The 24,956-nt window shown below is 31.7% G+C and overlaps 1 protein-coding gene across 1 annotated transcript in view; it reads left to right on the forward strand.

Annotated features, from left to right (window-relative positions):
• Nucleotides 1-314: 314 nt before the first annotated feature.
• Nucleotides 315-24,956, forward strand: part of LOC113396065 (hemicentin-1-like) — a 133,038-nt gene continuing 108,396 nt past the window's right edge. The window contains exon 1 of the mRNA XM_026633838.2: nt 315-496. The gene's annotated coding sequence lies outside the window, so the exon portion shown is untranslated. The remainder of the gene's footprint in view (nt 497-24,956) is intronic.

Here is a 24,956-nt window from a genome sequence, read left to right on the forward strand (position 1 = left end):
TACAATAACAAAAAACGTATTAAAAATGTCTGTGATTTGAATAATTAATTATACCAAAAAGGCATATAAAATTCGAGAGGATCATTAAAATATTAATATTCATTTATTTAATTTATTACGTTTAAATATTAAATAAAAATATAGATCTTTTTGATAAAGCTGGTAACGTAATTGTACATCCCACATACGAAATTATCCAAGTTTAGTTAATATTTCTACGTAAAAAAAGCTTTGGAGCTATAGTTCATTGGCCAACATTATTAGGGCGCAGGGCACAGTCTTATAAGAGCTCCCAGCGTAGACGGACGTACCTCAAAGTTTCGCACGTAAGTCATCTTTCGGATGTAAACAGGAGTTTTATAATTAAAACTCCGTAATATACTTCGATAGTTTTCAGTGATTTGTGTTCGAAGGGATTTTTAGTTGGTTTTATAAAGTGTCTTTTATTTGCTTGGAAACTTTTAAGTGACTTTTATAGCAGATTTTTTTTTGAATCGTAAGTATATTTTTATTTTAGTACTGTTTTATTGAAATGAAACATTTTTATCGTGTCGATACACAATTGAATAATATATCTTTATTTATTTTAAGATATAAAACAAACCATAGAAGTATATGAAGTCGTTATGTAGATTTATTAAATTTATATATTTGAGCGTTTTCTGTCAAATAGATCTGACAAGGGTATTATTGGCGGTCATTACAAGAACCTTTCAGAATTCGACTATTATAGCTTTAAAATAATTGATGCTGATCTCAAGTTTGTTGTTAGTAGATATATTATTAGGCTTCAAATAACAATTTGCAAACGCTAAATATATAAAATTAAACCTAACTGGATGATATGATAAGATATTGATAATATCATTTGCTCATATTTCTGAGAAATAAATAATTAATTACTACAGTTTTATATTATGTATGAGATTCTGATTACTTGTAGAGAAAATTTTCCGAAAGCCTCTCAAAACTTTGATATATTAATTATACTTTTCAACTTTGCTCTTCTCTCGTATGGAGTAATAATGTCTATATTACGTCTTACAGCCTTAGTTTTTACTTTAAGGAGCGAGTGTAATTATTAATTCATTTATCTTTTAATACGTTTCCATCGTAAAAACTTCAGCGTATTCGTATCTCATAGACATATTTAGGTATTTATTAAGGATTTTTATATTATGTACGGAGATACCGACTAAGGACATTGTCGTCTTAAGAAATTTCTACCTTTCCTTAAATGAAACGTCAATGTGTCTTACGAATTAAGGTTTTATATCCCTTGTGCCTGTAATTACGCTGGCTCAGTCACCCTTTACACCATAATACAATAATACTGAGTATTGAAGTTTGACGCCGGAATATCTGATGTATGACGTCCTCCGTGGTCATTAGTGTGTACACCGGTTTTCATGGGTACGCCACTCCGAGGTCCCGGGTTCGATTCCCGACCGAGTCGATGTAGAAAAAGTTCATTAATTTTCTATGTTGTCTTGGGTGTGGGTGTTTGTGGTACCGTCGTTATTTCTGATTTTCCATAACACAAGTGCTTTAGCTACTTACATTGGGATCAGAATGTATGTGATGTTGTCCAATATTTATTTATTTATTAATGTCTGATGAGTGAGTGGTACCTACCCAGACGTGTTGACACAGAGCCCTACCAAGTAGTTTTTTGTACTTCATTTGTGCTTAAATTTGGATGAAAATTGGGATGAAATGTTGGTGAGACGCCGTGGAGTATCGTTGTGGGATAAGCTCTAAGCCTCCCCCGAAGAGTCTCTTCAGGATCTTTGGAACCTGTGACATGTTAACGAGTTTTTAATGTCCCACAAATTAACGAGTTGTTAAAAGTAACAACCCGTTAATCAGTACATTACTCGGTTATATGACGATTTAATGATATTATAAAATAAAGAAAAGTAGGTATTTTATATTTTTTTATGTCATCAAATCAATCAACAATTAGCACAGAGTATATAACATTTATATAATAATATATAAAATTTAAAATAAAATAAATATTTATTGTTTATATTATGCGAAATAGTGCTTGTAATTTTACATAATTTGATCTACAAAATCGACCGGCAAGCGTAAGAAGGATAACTCATTTTACCAGCGCGCTACTAAACAATTGGATCCAATAAATTATGTCCTTTGTACCTGTAATTAAACTCACACATTGACACTAAGTTCTGATTTGTGTCGTTTGAATAACTGATGAGCTAGTGGTACCCGAGCTGGTGGTATGGGTACATCGCCTTATGGCCGGTAACTTAACGATTTCGGTATCGCTTCTAATAACAACGCTTTCAAGCCATACAATTAGTATTTTTAATTGCACATATATGAAATATATTATTTAAAGATGATATTGTATCGATAAAATAACAATAATAAGATCGATTTAACAAAATATATATATATATATATATATCCCGCTGATTTTCTTTCGCCGGTTCTTCTCAGGTCCGAGGTGCTAAATTCCGAACCGGTGGTAGATTTTTGACAATCAATAAGCAAGTGTAAACACTTCTATACGGAATAAAGATTTTTGACTTTGACTTTGACAATACACATCTAATCTAAAATATTGACGTAATAATATTAATGTTTTTTTTTTTTGTAAAATATGTTTGTGAAATGATTACATTGAGATTTTATAAATTAATATCTAAAATTTAGTTCAGTTTTAGATATGAAGCTATCCAACAATATTAACTAGCTACAAGTATTGTTATAGCTAAATAATATTACTTTTTTAATAACTTTTCTAGGGCTCTTGTAATTCTTAATATTAATTTTTTGTAATATAATCTTGACAACGATCCGTCACTAAGATTATATAAAACAAAAGGCAGATGGAGTATACAAAACGTAATAGAGAAGCGACTTAAGATAATATAAATACGTCAATAATTTATTAATTATTACAAATAATTCACGTATTATTATTAAACTGACACTTTTGACGTATTAACAAAAATAGAGTTGAGACTACTGGTAATTTGAGTTCGCTATTGTTGCTCCAATATTTAACTTTTTTTTTAACAGAAGGACATAATACTTAAAGTTCTTTGCCTTACATTTTATTTTTGATTTTATCAACGTGCGTGACATGGGCGATGAAATTTGATTGTATATTAACTGTTAAATACAAGTTTACCTTAAAATAAACCCGAAGTAACTGACTAATACTTAAGAATAACAATCAAAGTTTAATTTCATTAATGAGGTTCTAATTTAAAGATCGAATTATATTGCAACGTTTTAATGTAACGTTTCAATGAAACGCTTCCGAGGCAAGAATATTTTTCTACTTTTCTAATGAACTTTTTTGGTAGTGGTGAGAGAAAAATTTCACGGTCGAATTTAATTATAAAGTTACAAAGACTCAATTATGACACAAAAAACTCTTAAAATCTGGGCTGTATAATGACTTGCATGCGGCTTTTTTTTATTTTTTAATAAGTCTTTTGTTAATTATTTCTTGAGGGAAGTGGCCAATCTCGCTCAGTATTGGAAGTATATAATTAGCCATATTTAATATCACCAATGCCTGCCCTAATAACCTTGCCCTGAGTTGAAAATTATGGTCTCTCGCTAACAACATTGACCGAATTACCCTTCGAGCACTCACATTACACATATTTATTTTTTCTTCAAAATTTCGTGAACATAAACAATAGATTAAGAAAAACAGACTCTACCTAACTCTTATTAAAACCTATTTCGGCGTAGAACTAAATGCTTGACGTGCTTTCCCAGGCATAGTAGTGTATCATATAACGAATCGTACTATTTGTTAATCAACAAAATCTGTCTATGGTCCCGGATTTCAAACATTGTTAACGTCGAACAAAGCTGGTAGAAAATATCGAACCAATTAAGAACTAAATCATTAATTTTAATTAAAGATATTCTGGTGCTCTATATCCGTGACCGAATCGGAATTCGGAATAAAAATGTATCCATAACGTAAATAAATCCCACATTAATTACTCGAATAGTTTCGGAGGTTCTCGGCAATTGCTTTTTTGATAGTTCTTTTGATCATTCCTTACATAAATACCATATGTTAATACAAAATGTACCCGTTGTTCTTAATAGGGATGTTTGGTTAATTAAAAATAGATCATAACAATCTGTTATCTGTTTTTGTTCAATATAATCGTTTATTCTTTTTTTCATTTGACGGATGAACTGTGAGCCATGGCCTAAAATATTTCGAAAAAAAAAAGTAATGGAATGAGATTACGCGAATTATGATAGTATTGTGTTTTTAAAAATGGAAGGTTATTGAATTTGAAATTAACCCATCTATTATTTCCGTACGTACGTATTATATTATAATCATATTCGAAGTTTAAAATGTTCTTAACTGTTTCGTTTAAATTTAAATTCGAAATATGTTAAACAAGTAAGCTTTCAATTAATTATTTATAACATGTAACATGTTATTTCACGAATAGAATTTCGTGAGCGCGATCTCGAGGGTATCCCGGTACTCCGAGTGGATTTGATGACGTCATAATGTGGCAGCTGAACCAATTAATACCATTGAACACATAAACGAGTTATTGTTTACTTACTATCACTATCAGTTCTCATTGGTTGATCTTAAAATACATTAATTGGAGTAGAGCTGTTTATAACCTATTCGTTTGAAAGTGTAAGATTAAATAAATTACTTACGACCTTTTTATTATAGCTATTGCTATTGGTTTTTGTGCGGGCGAGCTGGATTATTAATTAATTAATCGTCAAATAGAAAAGTACTTATTAAGTACTAATTAATATAAATAAAGTTAAAGAGAAAAAAAAAACGTAACTGAAATTCATAATTATTACAAAGTGCATGTGTGTTTGTGTGATGTATGTGTATGTGTGAATGCGTGTGCGTGTGAATGATTGATGTGCATGTGGTATGTGTTGCTTTATACATACAAATTATTGTTTACTTTTTACGAACGAGTAGTTCGATCTCGTCATAGCTTTTTGTTATTATACATTCAAATTTTATTTTTTTTTACCTTATAATATTGAACGGGATAAATGTTAAGTATTTTATTCATGGTATTGTAGAGATAAGCACATTTTGTTAGTAGTTTGTTTGTTTGTAGTTTAGTATTCTATTTAAAACTTCTACATTTAATTTTAAAGATTTGTGTCCTCTCAGAATAACCTGTTGAACATACAATCGTCTTACAGTTTATACCTTACTTTTTGCATACAACGAACGAGTAGGGAATTGATAAGGTATGAAGTGGATGACTTTTAACAACAATTTTTGGGCTCTTTCAACTTCTATGAATTTTGTTTTAACAGCACCTACCCACACTGGAATACAGTACCCCAATATAGACCGCGCCAATGCAATGTATATTTTAATTATTGTGACCTTAGAGGCTACATGTCTTAACGTTTTAAAAATCCAAATTAACTTGCTTAAACTGCATCCTATGGCTTCTATTTGTCCATGCCAAGACAAACTCCGGTCTAGTAAAACACCAAGGTTTGATTGAGGTTACTCTACTGACAATGGAACATTTATCGCAATTATTACAAGCTTTGTTACATTGATGTTTTTATGTTATAGCTATTCTCTGGCTGAGTCCGAATATAAATAGAAAAAGTAATATATTTAGTTTTGAATGGATTTAATGAAAGCAAGTTCGCTTTTAGCCATTGGGCAATTATAAAAAGACCGCTTTCAGTTACATTTTTAACTTTTTCCCAAATTTTTTTCTATAAAGACAATTGCTGTGTCATCTGCATAAAAAATATTAGCATTATTGATGGATAAATTACAGTGTACGAAGTGCTTTATATTTTTTATGGGCGATTATGACAATTTATCACAAGAATGTTTGGTTGTCTGCCTTCCTTCATAGAATAAATTAAAAAAAAAAACTTAACTCTTTGAAAATATCGAAATGGTTTACCAATATTACAAGAACACATATGTAGTTTTAGAATAGAATTATTTTTGTAAAAATACGATAACATTATAAGATTTCTTAAGGAACATTGTAGTTTTTGTATTCGTTAAGTTAGTTTCTATTCTGAAAAGGAAATCAATAAATACAATAGACGTACACAACGATAGAAAATACAAGGTAGGGCTTGAAAGCAGTCTTCATGAGAATACAATTTCTTATTCCATTATACTTATTTATAGCAAAATAAATCGAAAATATAGGTTTTATTTTATTATTACAAAAAGTTGTTTATATAACCACACAGTATATATTTTCTATGTTACATATACATAAACATAGGGTATATAAATATAAAGGCACGCTTGTTTCTGTTCCCATTGTATGTAGTCACGCATCATTTATCCGATTTAGTAGAAACTTGTACAGTCGGCAACAGAAGATTGTATGTATTTATTTATTTATTTATTGAAAAAGTTACACTGTCAACTTATAACTAAGCATTTAAAATTAATAACTGATGTGGGTAAAAATCAACGTCTTTAAAGGTGTATACAACATAGGTATATATATATATTAGTACGTATTATAAAGCCTCATGTATTTTTAAATATCAAAGTTACATTTGATGCTATCACTAAACATAAACGACAACATCTCAAAATAAATGCTACAAAGTGTTTTATCTTGAGTTTTACAATTTAAGTTAAAACATTACGAATGCGTTCTTTCTGTAATTTCTTTTAGTAGAGAAATTTTTATTATGAAATCTATACTGTCTAATCAAATCTGACTTATACCCATTTTTATATTTTGACTAGCTGTGCCCGCGACTTCGAATTTAATAAAAAAGCGTGACTTTGTTATTATTTTACATATAATTCTAAAATAAAAGTAGCCTAAGTTACTCCTTATTACATCAGCTATCTGCCAGTGAAAGTCCCGTCAAAATCGGTCCAGCCGTTCCAGAGATTAGCCGGAACAAACAGACAGACAGACAGACAAAAATTGTAAAAAATGTTATTTAGGTATATGTACCGTGTATTTAGTAAAACGCGGTTATTTTAATATTACAAACAGACACTCAAATTTTATTATATGTATAGATATAACTGTATGAATTGTAAGTATGTTTGAAATTTCTAATTAATAAATTTAACACAATCCTCTGGAATAAGATGCATGAAGACAAATGTATGGAAGTTTTCCATATTTGAAATAAGAAACATGAAATGAAATGAACGTATGACTCACACTGGATATACTAAAATATTTCCATTGAATAATAAACCTAATGAATAAGTAATTTATTTCCATTTTTAAAATTTAAATGTTTAAAAACAATTGAATAATTTTTAATTGAATAATTGACAGTAACACCAAAAGTCACTGTCTGACAACTTTTTTAAAAATGTCTTAAATCAGTTGTATTGTTATAGAATATTTTGTCTTCTTCTTTCGAAAGTCAAATTACTAATTACGAAAAGAGGACAAAGGCGATTCATTCGCCATATACAGTTTCTTCGTATGGCTATAAAAATATAAGGCGCAAGATGTTTACTAAAATGTAATGTGATGTTTGCAAATTGGTTTTGAGTTTGGAAGCATAGAATTGATATATACTTTTATCGAGAAAATAATTTCCATAACATTAATATAGATTTATAATTTTGTGCCATCACATTTATGTTATTTACTTTATCAAGAAATCAGAAAAGCATTGAAAAACTCAGGCTTCAACTGAGTATTAAAAAAACCCATTTTTTTTACCCAAGCGCCTTTGTTTTGCTCCAGGAGCTCGGGATATTCAACCTTGTTTGTTAGCTTTATATTATATTAATAAGGCAGTATAGGCAGATCGTGTGGTTAGCCGCACATTGACGGTATAAGGAATGTTTAAATTTGTTCTTGCAATGCAAATCTACAAAGTTCTGCCAGTCTACAAAGGGAAGTATTGGCTTACCAAAACTTGCCCTAGTTCATCTCTGTTCTTAAAAAAGTTACCTATAATTACTGCCCTTTTACTATTAATTTTGGCAATAAATATTAATACACGAGGAAAATGTCGACAAAATTAGTCTTTATTGAAGTATTTTATAGAATTCGACAACTTTGTATTTAATAGCGAAATTTATAACTACGTACATAAAGGGCAGTTTGATGATAACCTTTATGATAAAAGCGCGCATCTTTTAAAGCTATCACAGATCTTTATATGCATACGTTATTAGTTTACAAGATACGGTATATTTTAAACTAATTAAATAGTTTTTTGGTCCGCTAATGAAAAAGAATAAGAGAATTTTTGATTTACATTTTCATATCGAATAATATATGTATGTAAGTATATTTAGCTATTACATTTAAATATGACGTAAAAATAAAGATATTCAAGATATTGTGGTAAACGCAAAGTAACATAGAATCGTCACTTAAAAAATTAACGACTTTCCGTTCTAGATAACTAATTTAAATTAATGCTAGAATTTTAAATGAACTCGCCCATAAAAAAAGTAATATAACATTATCCCACCGCTGGGCAAACGCCTTTCTTGAGCTTTTTCCAGCACAAGATCAGCAGTATTTTCTGGTTAAAACTACTTTGTTCCTCAACATAGTTAAATCTCTTTCGATTATTTAGTTGTAGTTTACATAGCTCAGGTTACTTTTTCATGAAAGTTTGCCACCTGGAATAGAACGAAAATTATGTTTTTCGTTTGAGTTATATGTATGTATGATGGCACGCATATAAACCTATCCGTATTAGTCAAAAGTAGATACTCCTCAGTTTCAGAAAAGATTAGAATCGTTTTTTAGTTTCGAAAATCGAACTCAACTCTTAAGAGCTGATAAATTTTCAAATTAAAGTTACAAGAGCTCTCCATCATTATTATATTTGTTCTATTCTAATTAATATTGTTGTTCCAAATGAATTTTTACTGAGTGTACGAAGAAAAATTAACCGGCATGTTTTTTTATAATATAAAGACAAGAGTATCTTTATATGGATACAATATATAAATATACAAAATATAAATATAAAACACAACAGAATTCCGAGGTTTCTGGTTTAAAATTTTTAAGATTTTAAGCTAATTTTAAATATAGATACTATAAGACGGTGTTTATACTACAAAATGAGCCAATCTAAGCTTATTTATTGTTTCTGAAATTATAAAAAGAACCTTATTTTTGTAAAGGCTGTTGAAAAATAAAATTATGTGGGTACTAGGACCCAATGGTAATTGTTATTCGAGCTCACATTAGGAAAACGTAAGGTCGACTGGGGGCTATAAAAGTAACAGGCTCTTTAAAAAGGCTTGTTTATGTTTTTTTTATAGCTATAATAAATAATTAGCGATACGAAGAAGACGCCGTAGTACCACTTTACTGGAAAAAAGTACAATAGATTCACATTTCTGTTATATGGCCGAAGATATGTTCACCGGTAAGATGAATTGCCTGTACCTTTTTCTGGAATATGTACTGTTAAACTTATTCATTTTGTTTGTTTGTTTCAACGCGCAAGTTAACATTTCGATTTGAAATCATTTAATAGCCTATTTATTGAGAAATGTTTTAGAATGTACAACGGTACGTTATCAAAAAACGGGGGGTGGCGCAGGAACGTTTAATGCGGTTAAAACTGCCGTGATATATATTTTTTTAAATTCAATTTTATTACTAATTACACGTATATATAATTGGCTTGTTTCGTACTGTTTGTCATATTGGTAAACATTTATAATACTGGTTCGTTTTAGTCATTGTGTGAAGTACAGAGTTCTTCAAAATAATTACCATAAAAACTCTCTAGTTTTCCAAAAGAACTTGTTTATCACTGCAGATCCACTACCGTTAAATTTCTATTATACAAATATATTTGCCTATTTCGTACAGTTTTGCATATTGACAGACATTTATGTTTTAATATCCACTTTTTAGTATATGATCTTAATTTGTTCATATGGACTGATAGTTTCAGAGATTAGCGCGTTCCATGTTTACACATATAAATTGTCAGGCTTTACAATTTAAAAAATGACATAGATTATGTATGTATCTATGTCATTTTTGTTTTTTGTTTATTCTTACAATAAATCTGAGTACATAAGACCTTTTTATACAAATCGTTCACCGGGAGCATTGTCTTCGGTAGAAAGATAAATATTAGTGAATATTAAATGTTACAGAATTGAAATTTGTATTGTCTCTTTGTCCATCGTAGAATATAAATCAGGTAAAGTTAATGTCAAACGAAAATCAAAATAACAACATTTGTTTGTGACTTTCAAATTGTATTATTTATGAGTAACTACATATAAAATATATAATAAATAATTTAAGTAAAATACAGTCGTTTTATACATTCAAAAGGATATTTGACATAATTAAATTTTTAGTTTACCTTAAAAAATAAGATATGTTTGGATTTGTAGCCATATAATCCTAGTAGTTTCAGAAAGCTTACAAAATATTTTTGGATGTCTATGGTTCATCTCAGGCCATAAACACTGACAATAAATAATAAACCAACTTAAACCAGCATGAATGCGTCGCCAATCTGATTTAAGATGTGTATATCGAAATTCGGGCACAAGGGACATAATATCTCAGTTTCTAAGTGTGGTTTCGTATTGGTTATGTAAGAAATGGTTAAATTACATCAATGTCTATGGATAGTGGCGACCACTTACCATCAGGTGACCAATTTGCCTAGCCGCATAGTGATGATAAAAAACAAGAACAAAGCACCAGTATGTATTAGCATCAACTCCAATGTGGTTTGGTGGAATACACATGTGGCAGAATTTCGTTGAAATTAGACACATGCAGGTTTCCTCACGATGTTTTCCTTCACCGCCGAACACGAGATGAATTGTAAACACATGAAAATTCAGTGGTGCTTGCCTGGGTTTGAACCCGAAATCATCGGTTAAGATGCACGCGTTCTAACCACTGGGCCATCTCGGCTACAGACATACATTACATTAGTAATTATAAAAACATTATAATTACAACCAGTTGATAGTAATCGTTGGTATCAAATAAAAATTCACAATCAGATAAGACCTTTAGTACGACCGGACGTTTGTGTAAAAAATAATATCCTGTCAATACGAGAAGTTTTTGATATCGTAACGCAATTCGTAATTACAACACAAAAATCTGTGCCTTGTTTTTTTAATTTATTTCACTGCTTATATAATAATTATATAAATTCAAAAATATCGTTAAAGTACATCTGAAGTAGGCAGATACATTTGAAGTGTCAGTGAGCGAAAGCCAGGCACTAGAATCACAACCTCAAAGTTCTCATGGTTGGTGGTGCATTGCCGATGTAAGGGATGGCTGATATTCCTTGCAATACTCACTCAGTCTATGGGCGGTTAGCTTATTTATTAAATCTAAATATGTAACTTACATACAATTATCTGTACACGTGTACACATTAAACAAAATTTCAAACCTGAGGAACTGTTTCCTTTTCTTTTTTTATGATATAGATAGGCGGACGAGCAAATAGGCCACCTGATGTTAAGTGGTCACCACCGCCCATAGACAATGGCATTATCCTCACACCGCCAATGCGCCACCTACCTTGGGAACTAAGATGTTATGTCTCTTGTGCCTGTAGTTACTCATCCCTCAAACCGAAACACAACAATACTAGGTACTGTTGTTTAGCGGTAGAATACCTGATGAGTTGACGGGCTAGCACAAAGCCCAGTGTAGTTACACTGGCTCACTCACCTAATATACTTATAAACTTATAATATACTTATTGTTTTAAAATTACTGCCTCTAACAGAATAATACAATTACAAGATGAATTACGTCGAATCAAACTAATACAAAAAGCAAGAAGCAGCCTTATCACTAATTCAGCATAATATATAATTGAATACCTAAACTACTAGCAACTTCGTTGAATTTATTAATAATGAAAATGGTTTGATATATTTATAACGCACATCTAGTGCTCAGGAATAATGTAGCTTTCGACCAGTGCCATAATAATTTGAATTGGATCATTAGTTCCAGAGAATAAAACATAACCCCCCACCCCCCCTACATACAATCAAACAAATTTTACCTCTTTGTTATATTAGTATTCATTTTTTAGATACAGTCGAAGTATAATTATTTAAATATTAAACGAATACAAAAAAAAATACAGTTCACAATGAACTTCGAATAAAATTCTTGGTTTCATATTAGTATTTGGAATTTGATTTAGATAATATCAATGCGATGCTAAGAATAACTCAAGTGTACGTACATATTTCACCTAAATTCCGTAGATTGTATCTGTAAGTCGTGACTTCGAAGATTCGTTATTGCGATAGAAGTTTGGTTCTGTTTGTATGTTACAAATTTTATTTACATGCCATTATAAGTTCGCTTTATTTGGAAATGTAAGTCTATATTGTGCCAAAACTTTGCGCCTTTGACTATCTAATAACGTTTATTATTTAACGACACTCGGCAGACGTCTTACAGTTGGTATCGATACAGTTGATGTGCTGCAGTGCCATCTTGATATATATATATATATATAAGTATATACTAATTACTAGTAGTCGTCTGCGACTTTGCTCGCATTTTAAGTATTGGTCGTCAGGTCATAAAAAAGTAGCCTTTGTCTTTCGTACGTAATTTCATCTAATTTGGTTCAGTGGTTTGACCGTGAAAGCGTAATATACAGACAGACGGACAGAATTACTTGGACATTTTTATATTGATAGAGATTATTAATATGCTCTTATGTCAATTTCGGTAACTCTTTTTTAAATTGTTACATTATTTTCATAGTAATTACTACATAGATATAATATTATTATTATTATTCAAACATAATCTTTCTGTATACATTTCCGAAACGAAAACAGTAATTGAATGCCTTTTTTGTTACTCTAAATATACACTACTAGTTGAACCTCCGTCCCGAGCGAAATTTATAAAATTTTGGTTATAGCCCCACTAGGTACTTTACGTATAGCACACAAACTGGTGTAGTTTATGTGCTATACGGAAAGTACCTATTTTACCCCCTCAATTAGTTCATTAAAAATGTAAACTATGTCCGAACTACCGCCCTATTTTACCCTATCTTAATTAGTAAATTAAAAATGTAGTATATGTCCTTACCCGGGACTCAAGTTATCTCCATTACAAATTTCATCTAAAAGGATTCAGCGCTTTAAGCGTGTATAAGACAGAATATTTATATAAATCGATCAATTTGATCAGAACGAAGAAATTTATCGATCGTTCATTACATTAAACATCTTCCATATGGACACACATGTAAATAAACTTGATTAAGAAAGTATTACGCGAGTGTATTAACATTAAACCGGTTTCGAATATTTAATGACAAAATTAAACTTACGAACTCCGTTATCTACGAATATGTCATGGTAGCGTTGATTGATTGAGCTGAGAGTTATTCGTGTTTAAATATTTTGTGTCACATCAGAGAGGTCGTAAATTAAACTTAAAATATTATCGGATTTTGGAAATGAACTTTACTTTATTGCTAATACATAACAGAACCCATAAAACTTATGTCAAGTGAAAGTGACGTTGTATCTTATGGCGATATCAGACGCATTCGCTCTGAATAAAGTTCACTCAAGTGAATTTTAATTCGATGTCAAATTCTTATGTCCGGTATTGTTCGATCGGTTCACTAATTAATCAATATATAGATTATTTTCTTTTTTTTTTGTTATGTAGTTTCGCTTTGACTTTAAGAACAAATGGGTGGGATGCATTCCATGGAATAGCTGAGCAAATTAAAAAAAAAAAAATTATCTTGAGCGAAACCTGAGAAAAATACTATACTACTCAAGAAAAATGAATTAGATACGCTGTCATAGTCGTTATAATGTAATTAAAAAAAAAACATTTAAAATTTATTTAAAGGGCAAATTTAATATTCTATAAAAACAATTCATTCAGGTTCGTATACTAGTAGATATTTTTACCAATAATATTCTGCATTACAAAGATAAACATTATCAAAATAAAAAAAAGCAATGATGACATCGATCTGTTAACTACAACATTGTGGTCTGAAAAACAGTATGACCTCACAGAGTGTAGAATGTAATTTTGAAATAAAATAATTATATTTCTTTGTTGCAAATTCTTAATCACATTGCCTTGAAATATATCAACCAAAGTAATGATTACGATCACCTGTCATTAAAGAAATCGCAATGTTAAAATGAGAACATGTTCGAAATTTAAAACGCATTAAAAAAAACAAGCAATTTAAAAGACAACTGGCAAAAAACATACACATACAATGTCAATCTACCTAATTATCCAAATACTTTTTTAAACATTTATATTTAACATCAACTTCAATGTAACTATTACAAATGTATGTTGTCTGGTTTCCTGACGATATACCCACGAATATGTTAGTTAACAGACTGCAAATAAATTGACTAATTACACGTTGAATCGTATATTTGATTATCTATAGGAATCTTATAATGCACCAGCTTACATTGTGAAGTATCAATAAAAACAAACAATAAATGGTTTCTGTATTATCTATAAACAGCTGTTTCGTGGGCATTTAGTTAAGCAATGATTTCTCTCTTTCTGCCAACGTTGATTTGTCATTTGAAAGAAGGAAACACACGAAGGTATCGCTCGGAAGGCTCGCCCCTCCACGATATGAGTGACGCTCGTGCTAACGCGATGTCTTAGTGTGCGTGAGATGAATAATGTAAGCAGAAAAAAAAACTAATTATATTATATTCGTTAATGTACGCCGATAATTTATTGTAAAGGGGAGCGCTTTCGTAAGTGAACAGATCTATAAAGTCGTTTAATTTTTATTTTGACGGTACATTGTGAATGGGACTTCAAAACCTACTCACCAGTCTACTTGGACCTGTCTAAAATATATTTGACTGTGGTCGAATCTTGTAATTGAACACTATACCAGTTCTATTGATCCGATTAATACCCTTCTAGTATAGCCAGATAAATAAGTGATTAATTTCAATTATTTTCCTCCCATACTAACTTATTTATTGGTGAATTATTGTTCCCGCTGGTCAATACCCAATGTTCATGGACATGGACAGAGAAGAGGAATAAATATGCATATAATATTAACAATACATTGCTAATTGTATCTGCGTTAAAACCTTGTGCTTGGTATACGTTTATGGAATTCATTTGTCTGCAAGCTAACACTCATATGATACTATTGAAATCCTTGTCTGGAATAGTTTAGGGAATATTACAACCTTTATTGCTTGTAAGTGCGTCATAAACGAGTCGGCGACTTGGATGATTCTACAATTTATAAAGATAAGTCGTGCGCTAATCACTAGCTGGAACTGCATGTTTCTTGCGAATTAAACTGAGCGTCCAGCTAGTTAACTGAAGTCGGATTCTTTATTCATAAGTCGCTGTAGCCGTGGATTTCTTAGCTTACATGTTTAAATTATTTACTAAATTTAGTATATTAAATATATCACATTAAGAAATTTCTAATAAGTTGTTTTTCCTATGTATGAACTGTGGTACTACACTTGGTGGTAGGGCTTTGTGCAAGCCTGTCTGGGTAGGTACCACCCACTCAGTATTGTTGTATTCCGGTTTGAAGGGTGAGTCAGCCAGTGTAACTACAGGCACAAGGGACATAACATCTTAGTTTTCGAGGTTGGTGGCGCATTGGTTATTTAAGGAATAGTTAATATTTCTTACAGCGCCATTGTCTCTGGGCGCTAGCTACCGATCCCATAAAAAAAATGTAATGTAGGTGACTGTAATGGACTGAGTTCATAGGCGTTTTTCCGAAGGTCAAGCACATTAAATATTGAGTAATCATTTTGAGCTTTTCCCTTCGTAAGGGATACCTACGGTTTATAAGCCAGTATTTCGAAAACTATCAGTTGACCTTTTTGGCGTAATTAAAGTTTAAAATAATATTATTAAATAATATGATTGTTTAATTATCAAATTAAATTCCTTTCTTCAATACGAAAGAATTACATTTATTTATTGATTATCAAATTAAACACTTACACCTGTTCGGAAAAGAAATTACCCTGACCTGACTGAGAAGAACCGGCCTAAGAAACGAGGCGGTATTCAATATGACAAAAAAATGCCAGGAGGAGAACGTTTCCTACCCGGATGTGCTATCAACCATGAACTCATAAAATGTAAAATAAACTTTTGCAGGTTATTTAAATAAAATATTAGAAAATATATATCTTAATAACTCAAAATCTTTGTAAAATAAACACACGAAAAATTTGCTTACTTTATTATTGTTTTTAGTCTAAAGGTAAGTAAATATCTCTAAACTGAGCGGAACATCGACTTAACTTTATTGAATCAAATTAAAAATCTTCACAAGAAAATGCTTTAAGATTTTAGATGTACGCCTTTATTTTTCCTTGTTCTTTCATCAAAGTAAGGGTCTTTTAAAATAATATCCTACACAACGTTTATGTTTACGAAATAATATTATGTGTTGAGAGATTTCTTTTTTTATCATGAATAAGGTTTTGAAAAATATATCAAATCAAAAAGATTTACATTATATAATGTGTCCCACTGTTGAGTTAATCCTCTCCCTTTGTAATTCCACCACGCTGCTCCAATGCGGTTTGGTGGATACACATGTGACCGAGTGAAATTGAAATAGGACACTCATGCAGGTTTCTTCGAAGTGTCTCCATGTTTTCCTTCACTGCCGACCGCGAGATGAATTATAAAAACAAATTAAGCACGTGTAAATTCGGCGGTGCTTGTTTGGGTTTGAACCCAAAATCATCGCCATTTTGGCTCTACTGGGTCATCACGGCTCTCGGTTTGCGTGTATGTGGTTGATATTTCATCATTAATATCTGCCATAATTTATGAGAGCATCATAATAAAATTATATAGCGCTGATTAGCTTCGTATATTCAATGGGGAATATTCCTAATCATAACTCATAGGAATAATCACCATAACAGCGCATGGCACAAATAATAGATAGTGTCAGCGACCATTAGCGTATTGAGGCTTAGTTATTTTTCTTAGTATTCATAATTAGTTAATAACATATATCTGAATTCTGAAGTAATAATATTCTAGTTCCAATAGTCATGATTAGTTTAACATACAAACCATCCGGATAGTGTTAATATTGTACTTTTATTTGTCGATACAATCACATAAGTATTTCGTATTGATCGATGTAAGTAGACAGCACTACTTAGAGATTATATTTTTGTAATAACATTACATTGTTAATGCTCTGTGAATATTTGATCCATAATCATTTAAATTAGGCTACATTCAGACAAAGAATCCGTTTTAAAGGTTAGTTTGATCGTAATTCATATATGCTTTTTGTAGTTGTAGGAAGGAGTTCACATGCACGACAGTATTCCAGATCCGGTATAAAGTATCGATCCGGTAAAAAATACAACAGTTTTACAGGGCCGTCTGTTAAAAACAGTAGTGTTAATACGATCTGAACATGACCTTCAGTACCAACGGATCCGGCAAAACAATCGTGTAAATACAAACCTTTTGTGCGCGTGTGCAAAGAGCATCTGCCCATTCGATTTTCCTATGACGGCTCAGAAATATAAAGTAATGTCGTAGTAAAATAAATTATGAGTTTATTGGTACTAAGCTTGGTGGTTTTCTTGTAATAGAGCTTTGCGCAACGCATCAATATGTCGGCCTCGTATCAAACTAAACTAATATTATAGGTAGAACAAACATGAATCAAGCAAAAACCACTAATTCGATAGATAGGTCGGACATACGTAGTAGAATCCAAATCTCTCCGGATTGTTATCAAGTGAACGATTATATAAATAAATTATTGTGTTTAATATTTTATTGTATAACATTATATAAAATCATTTGAAAATTTGATGATAACTTAATCAGAACTAGTAAGATATTAATTTACATTTAAAGCAATAGCTTTGGAGACATTACCAGATACTCATACATGCCGTCTGCCATGCGGTACCAGTAAGCGCGGTAATTTTAAATTGCGAAATTATTTCACTCGTGAAAATTCGTGATTATTTAAAAGATCAACATCAATCAATTTTTTTTAACAACTATGGGGATAATGTATACAGTTTTACAACATGATCTCAGAAAGTGTTCTAAATGCTTTTGTTGCCACATTAAAAAAAAGTGAAGAAACTCTTGTTTGCAAACGGTTATAGTACACTTAATGGGTTCACGATTGATAAAACACCTTAATAATAGTAATACCGACGGACTCCTGACGATTTTTTTATTATATTGATTAAATATTATGTAAATTGTAAACAAACACCAATTGACAAAAAGGGGGGCTTTGCCAAATCGGTGTTAGTTTTAAATTGACATTTAAAGTGTTTTGAAAATATTATTTTTATTTGAATTGTACAAAATATAAAAAATAGTATTAATACTAGATTGTGAAAGCGTCAATAGCGCAATGGCTTATGGGCCGCCTAGCGATGAAAGAGTCGCAGTTTCGACCCTGACCTTGGGCTATTGTCGTCCCAATCTAACCTAACCTAACACAGTTTTAAGCTAAGCGTCACTAGCATGAAGAGTATGTGCAATAATATCTCGTAGTGGAGACTGGGGAGGGAAACCATGTTATGTGGGATTCTTAATCAATAAAACCACGGCCGCCTTCGTTAAGGACTTGAGAGGCTGTTAAAACAAACGAATCCGCAGTCTCTCACGCGTAATATCGCCCTCCTCACGCCTTGCCATTGATGCAACCAGTCTTGACCTGCCCCAAGTACACTTATGTTAGATGCAGAGAGACCACTTAAAAGCTCAGAATACACAGTGCTTAGGGTGCTTCCTCGGGATTAGGACGTGGTCCCACACCAAAATGGAGAGGATAACATGTACTATGTAGTACGAGGTAATGAATTAGTGTTGTGTTGTTGTACCCATTTTAGTCTAGCGTTTGACCCTTGTCTTGCCTGATGTTAAGCACTGACTCGGTCTACGATCTAGCACGCTTGCAGAGAAGATACTTATTAACTCTAGATTTGATTGTACGTGTCAGGAAATACAGACTCAGGCAAAGTAAAATATGCGATGAGTGTATGGTACACTGACGGGCTTGCACCCAACCCTACTAACAACATTTCTTAACAATTATGTTATTATGTTGTTTGTATTCATTTTGTCGTCATTCGCATACAAACAGGCGACGTTGAAATAAAACGTTTAAAGAATAAGATACGCTTTCCAGACACATTTATGTATGAATCACATTCTCACTCCGATTAAAAGTTTCTGCCACAAAAATCATTTTTCATATTTTAAATGATCGTTAACATGCAAACCGTATTCTATATTCAAGAATTGATATCTAAAAACTTCTAGAGTAATATGTTACGTGATAACTAAAATAATCAAAGTTCCAAGTACTAAGCGGCCGCATAGCATGAAATTGTGCAAGTTGGCGCCTGAATTTCGCTTCATTTAAACCCATCTGGTGTATGAAAACCTATTTCCTTCAATAAATCAAATGTGGAATGTGGAATAAGGGAGTTATTTTGACTTATGTGAAATATTTACTCGGTATTAATGTGTATACTGTGATACTAATGATTTATGACGAGTATAACAAATATGGGCTGAAATGGCGCGGTGTTTAGAACGCGTACATCTTAACCGATGATTGAGGGTTCAAACCGAGGCACGCATCATTGAATTTTCATAAGTTTAATTTGTGTTTATATTTCATCTCGTGCTCGGCGGTGAAGGAAAACATCGTGAGGAAACCTGCATGTGTCTAATTTCAATGAAATTCTGCCACATGTGTATTCCACCAACCCGCATTGGAGCAGCGTAGTGGAATATGCTCCAAACCTTCTCCTCAAAGGGAGAGGAGGCCTTAGCCCAGCAGTGGGAAATTTACAGGCTGTTAATGTTAATGTAATAACAAATATTTATATTTCACCGGTGGAAAGGTAGACTGTATTTAAACCTGTCTGAATAGAAGTCATTTATTCATCCATCATTGAACATAATAACATTGAACAGTAATACTTTCTGATGTGTTCTGGTTCGTAGAATGTGTGAGCCAGTATTATTTCAGGCACAGACGTCACGTTACAATTCCATGGTTGCGTTCATTCGCGGTGTAAGGGGCTTGTACTTTTTGCATAGCTCCCAGCGAAGGCGACCCCCTACCATCAGGTACCCCATTTTGTATCCGTCCTCCTAAAATAACTTCGATTTCGTCTAGGTGTACCTTTAGTGTTCCCATATTCGTTCTAAAATGAAATAATTGACTAAGTATAATAAAAACGTCTCGAAAATTATACATACACATAAAATTATTTTAAAAAAATGATCTCCTTAATATTTGCAGATCAAATTGAATAATATAATTACAATACAAATAATGACCGTGAGTGAGGAGCGTCGTTGCAAGAGATTTTCCTTGTTGAATCTCAATTGCTCATTGCGTTGAAACCAATACAATTATATATAAATTAATGGGAAAATATCTTAATGTTAAATTTATAAAATCCAATTTTACATAATGTTAAACATATTAATTGAAAATCCCAAAGCGAAAGATCTTATTGAAGTTTCCGATCCGATGCTTCCACTTTTTATGGTAATTTGCTTAAAGCAAATTTCTCGTGCAAGTATTTTCGTACGATAAATTGAAGTTAAGATTAAAAGAGTTTCATCTATTTTATAGCAAATATGTCATCAACTAAAGCTGATCTGATTATCGGATTAAGGGTTTACGACATTTTTGATTTTATGACGGCCTTATTATGTAGTTTAGGGGTATCAAATCAAGTCTTTCTAATTTAACATTGTAATAAATGGATATCATAAGAAGGATAAGGATATTCTAACTCACAGTTAAAAACTTGGCAAAAAAAAAACAAGTTTTGCTTCGAACCTGCCCTGCTTCGAGCCTGTTAAATACTAAATGATAAATTTCCTTTCAATTCGACAAATTTATTTATTAATATTTAACTATCACCGAGCCACTTCAACAGATCAAATGATGAATTATTTATGTTTGATTTGATCATAAAATGTGTACCTATAATAGTCGATTGTTATTAAGATATAAATTATAGTAAGATGTATGCAACGTCTAAAACTATAATAAACTAAAAATATAATCGTACAAGGCTTTCTCTCGCTTCAAAATTAGATGGGAAGATTTTATTCCACCTAGCTCTACAGTGCGCTGGTAGGTAAACATGTGTCATAATTTTGTCCTACACGTTACATACATCCAAACGTAAGTTTACGTCGAGAGGCACGAAATGTATATACATATTAAGCACATGAAACATTGTGGTACTTGCTGAAAGCAGAACCCGCAATCTTCGTTTAAAATTCACCTGGTCTATCCTCTCCGCCATTTCGGTTCACAGACAGACAAAACATTTGTGTAAGTATCGCATGTATAATATGTATCGCAGTAAATGTGTACCGGATTTATTCGCGGATATGGACGTAATTAAAGAAATAATGTAACGACTCGGACTCCGCGTTCGCAATCTTGGGAGATATAAAACTTTATCTTTAGTAGAGCTTAATGCATTTAATCTTATTTTATATCTCTTTGGAAATATTCCTTGAGAATTTTGTACGTAAAATTTAGAAGGTATCTTAAATTAAGATTTAATTTTTCCTTGTAGGAAAGTTAAAGACATTTAAAAAAATAAATGCGAAAACATTAATTTACACCATCTTAAAATAAATTGAAATTGCCCAGAATGATGCGAGACGTTATTGAAATGAAAACCCCCGAAACGTAAAGATAGGATCACAAAGGTCGTAAAGGTCGAGTGCTATAAGCAGTTGGCATGGCAATGAGCAGCCCAGATGCCGCGTAATTTACAAAATAATTCTCACTCATCATCTACGTAGAATATTTAATTTGCTCAGAAATTCGTGACGTCAAAGCGTCGTCCTTTTTACTGCATATTACATTGTGCTTACGTGCGCAATAAAAATGAAACGTGGTTATGCACACGGGCGATCAAGTGCTTAACAACGAGCCAAAATAAAGTTAGAACCACTTGGGATGCACTCATTAAAGATTTAATATATCACATCCTACTTGCAAAAACTCACAACGTTATGCTGGCGTGTGGTTTATAAATATTTCTCTTGATAGCCATTTTAGCAGAGCGGCTTGCGGCAAGTTCAAAATTATTAATTTTATTAGATGAACCAACTTAAAATGTTTTATGGGATAGTTACGAAACATCGAGTGAGCACCGTACCAACATGGTGGTAGATCTCACTCATCAGACATCTTACCGTGAAGAAGAAATAATTAGTCTTATTGTGTTCCACATGTGTGTATGTGTGTGGACATAAGATCTTAGTTCCGCGTAACATACAAGCGCATAGAGGCACATTGGCGATGTTGGTAATGGTTAATATTTCTTGCCAATGTCTTTGGGTGGTGTGGATGAACACTCACCACCAAGTAGAATATTTGGCCATCATATGAAATAAAAATGAATTTGAATTATCAAAGGAAAAGTTAAGTAAACTTTTGCCTTGAAAAAATGTATATCGAATTTACTACATTTTAAGAAAATAAGTGAAACGAAGGCGTCAGAAACGTTACACTAAAACGTTGCATTCTACTTCGGCCTTGATATTATACTTTCATTTCGCCGAAAGTTTGACTCCAAAAGTAACTTTAAATTACTTTACTCATAATTTCATGGTAACGAAAACAATATTTGTTAAGTGGTAACACTTTAAATTTCAATTAGGTAAATATTTATAAAGTAAAAAAGTGTGGTCACGGAGAATGCGCTTGATTTCCTGTTTGTGTAGGAACAGCATAATTGTTTCCTCTGACTGCATTTACTACAGGTTCATTTCGATAAAACATGTCGATAAGTGTTCCATCAGAAGGGTTAACGAGCCTTTTCAACGTAAACGCCTTTTTTAATTATATTGACAGGCGATCGTCTCGGACGCCTTTCTTTAAAGACCCCATGCAACACTACACCGTTGAATAATGCAAGACATGCCATCATTATGATAAATCAACATCAACAATTTTGAGCATATAATATTGTATTAAACTACTATGTAATTTATATAGGAATAGTTTACAAAGCGTGATTTTTCCTTCATCGGTTTTAATTTTTAAACTTCATTATTTTTATTAGTTTCCATAATAAATACAATTACTTATAACTTTATATCGACGTAGATGTTAGTAAATAAACACAAATTACACGCCTCGTCATTTTGTACTTCAGAAATGAATTAATTTGTTTACTTTAATTTATTATGTAAGCCAATTTAGATTTACATTAATTAAACTTAACAGACAGTAACAAAGGGTTGTTATTAATAAAATTATGTAGATATATGATAATATTAAATACCTATTTTGATGGAAACAGTGACATTATATAAACACGTATACGTCATTTTTTTATAACTTAGAATTTGTAGGTAAACTGTTAAATGCCTGATGATAAGTGGTCACTATTGATTAAGTATATTGATATTGTAAGATATTTTAACGATTCCTTAGACAGTTAATTCGCCACCAAGCTTGAGAGTTAAGATTTAATATGCCTCGTCTGTAATACTAAACATTATTGTTTAGCGGTAGAATATGTAATAAATGGATGGTACCACTCCAGCACAAAACCCTACCACCAAATAAATATATAAATAATTTACAAAATCAACGCTGTCTTTCGACGCGATTTTTTAAATTCTTAAACACAAAACCCAGCGGATACTGTCGATTATTTTAATTATAAAACAATTATGAATTTGAATAAACAACTTCATACAAGATTATAAATTAAGTAATATATGTACGAACACGTCTTTAGTTAATTTTCTTTCAATACAACAATGAACCGGTTTTACCATCGCGTTTTATTGACATAAAATACTATAAAATGACCATTTAATAGAACTCATCAGCGCTAACTAGTGACTTGAATATCGTTTATTTAGATTGGATTTTTTTATAACACCGATTTGTGACAGCAATTTTGGTTTAGATGTTATACTAAGTTCACATAAAAGGGCTTATGTTACAAATGCTAAAAGATTGGAGGCAATAAGTGTTTAGATACTCGCGTTGCATACTTCCCTGATCGCTCCCCACAAGCACGAAGGAGTTCAATGTAACCACTGTAATTGGTGTGTAGACATATATCCTATCCTTAAATTTCGTTAAATGTATTTAATTTATATAAATTGTATAGATGGAAGACCCAAGATGGCCCAGTGGAAAGAACGCGTGCATCTTAACCGATTGCGAGTTCAAACTCAGGCAAGGACAACTGATTTCATGTTCTTAATTGGTTTTTATAATTCATCTTGTGCTCAATTGTGAAGGATCGAGAGGAAATTTACATGTGTCTAATTATAATGAAATTTTGGCACATGTTTATCCACTAACCCGTGCATTTGGACAATTGGAGCAGCGTGGTGGAATAAGCTCCAAAAACCTTCACCTCAAACGAAGAGCAAGTTTTAACCCATGAGACATTTAACAGACTATTACTTTTAAAGACAAATGTGTAAAAAACAATGTACTCACTATTTATATTAGGATTTTTCAACTGTTGCAGTACTATAAAAGCGTCTAGTATAAAGATCTTGTTAAAGTTTTACCAACGTATATTACTCAACGAATAAAAGAAACAATTTTTATTCAAACATTCTAGAACATTCCCTGTAAAGGAATGTTCCTTTTAAAATTATACGTAGCTATAAATAGTTTTACACGATCGAATGGAATCCTGGTAACATTTTTATTTTAAACAAGTGCATTTATCTATGAAATATATATTCATTTTAACGTTACAAAACTAAATGGCCTGGAGTTATATTATTATAGTGATTGTTATAGAAGTCTTCACCGCCATCAACAACACATCAACGCCTATTATGACAATTATGTTCCGAAATCCAAACAAGGGTTACAAATTACTTCAAACATATACTTCATTGTTTTTTTAT

This window comes from Vanessa tameamea, chromosome 19 (genome assembly GCF_037043105.1).
Source record: "Vanessa tameamea isolate UH-Manoa-2023 chromosome 19, ilVanTame1 primary haplotype, whole genome shotgun sequence".
In the NCBI taxonomy this organism is placed as follows: Eukaryota; Metazoa; Arthropoda; class Insecta; order Lepidoptera; family Nymphalidae; genus Vanessa; species Vanessa tameamea.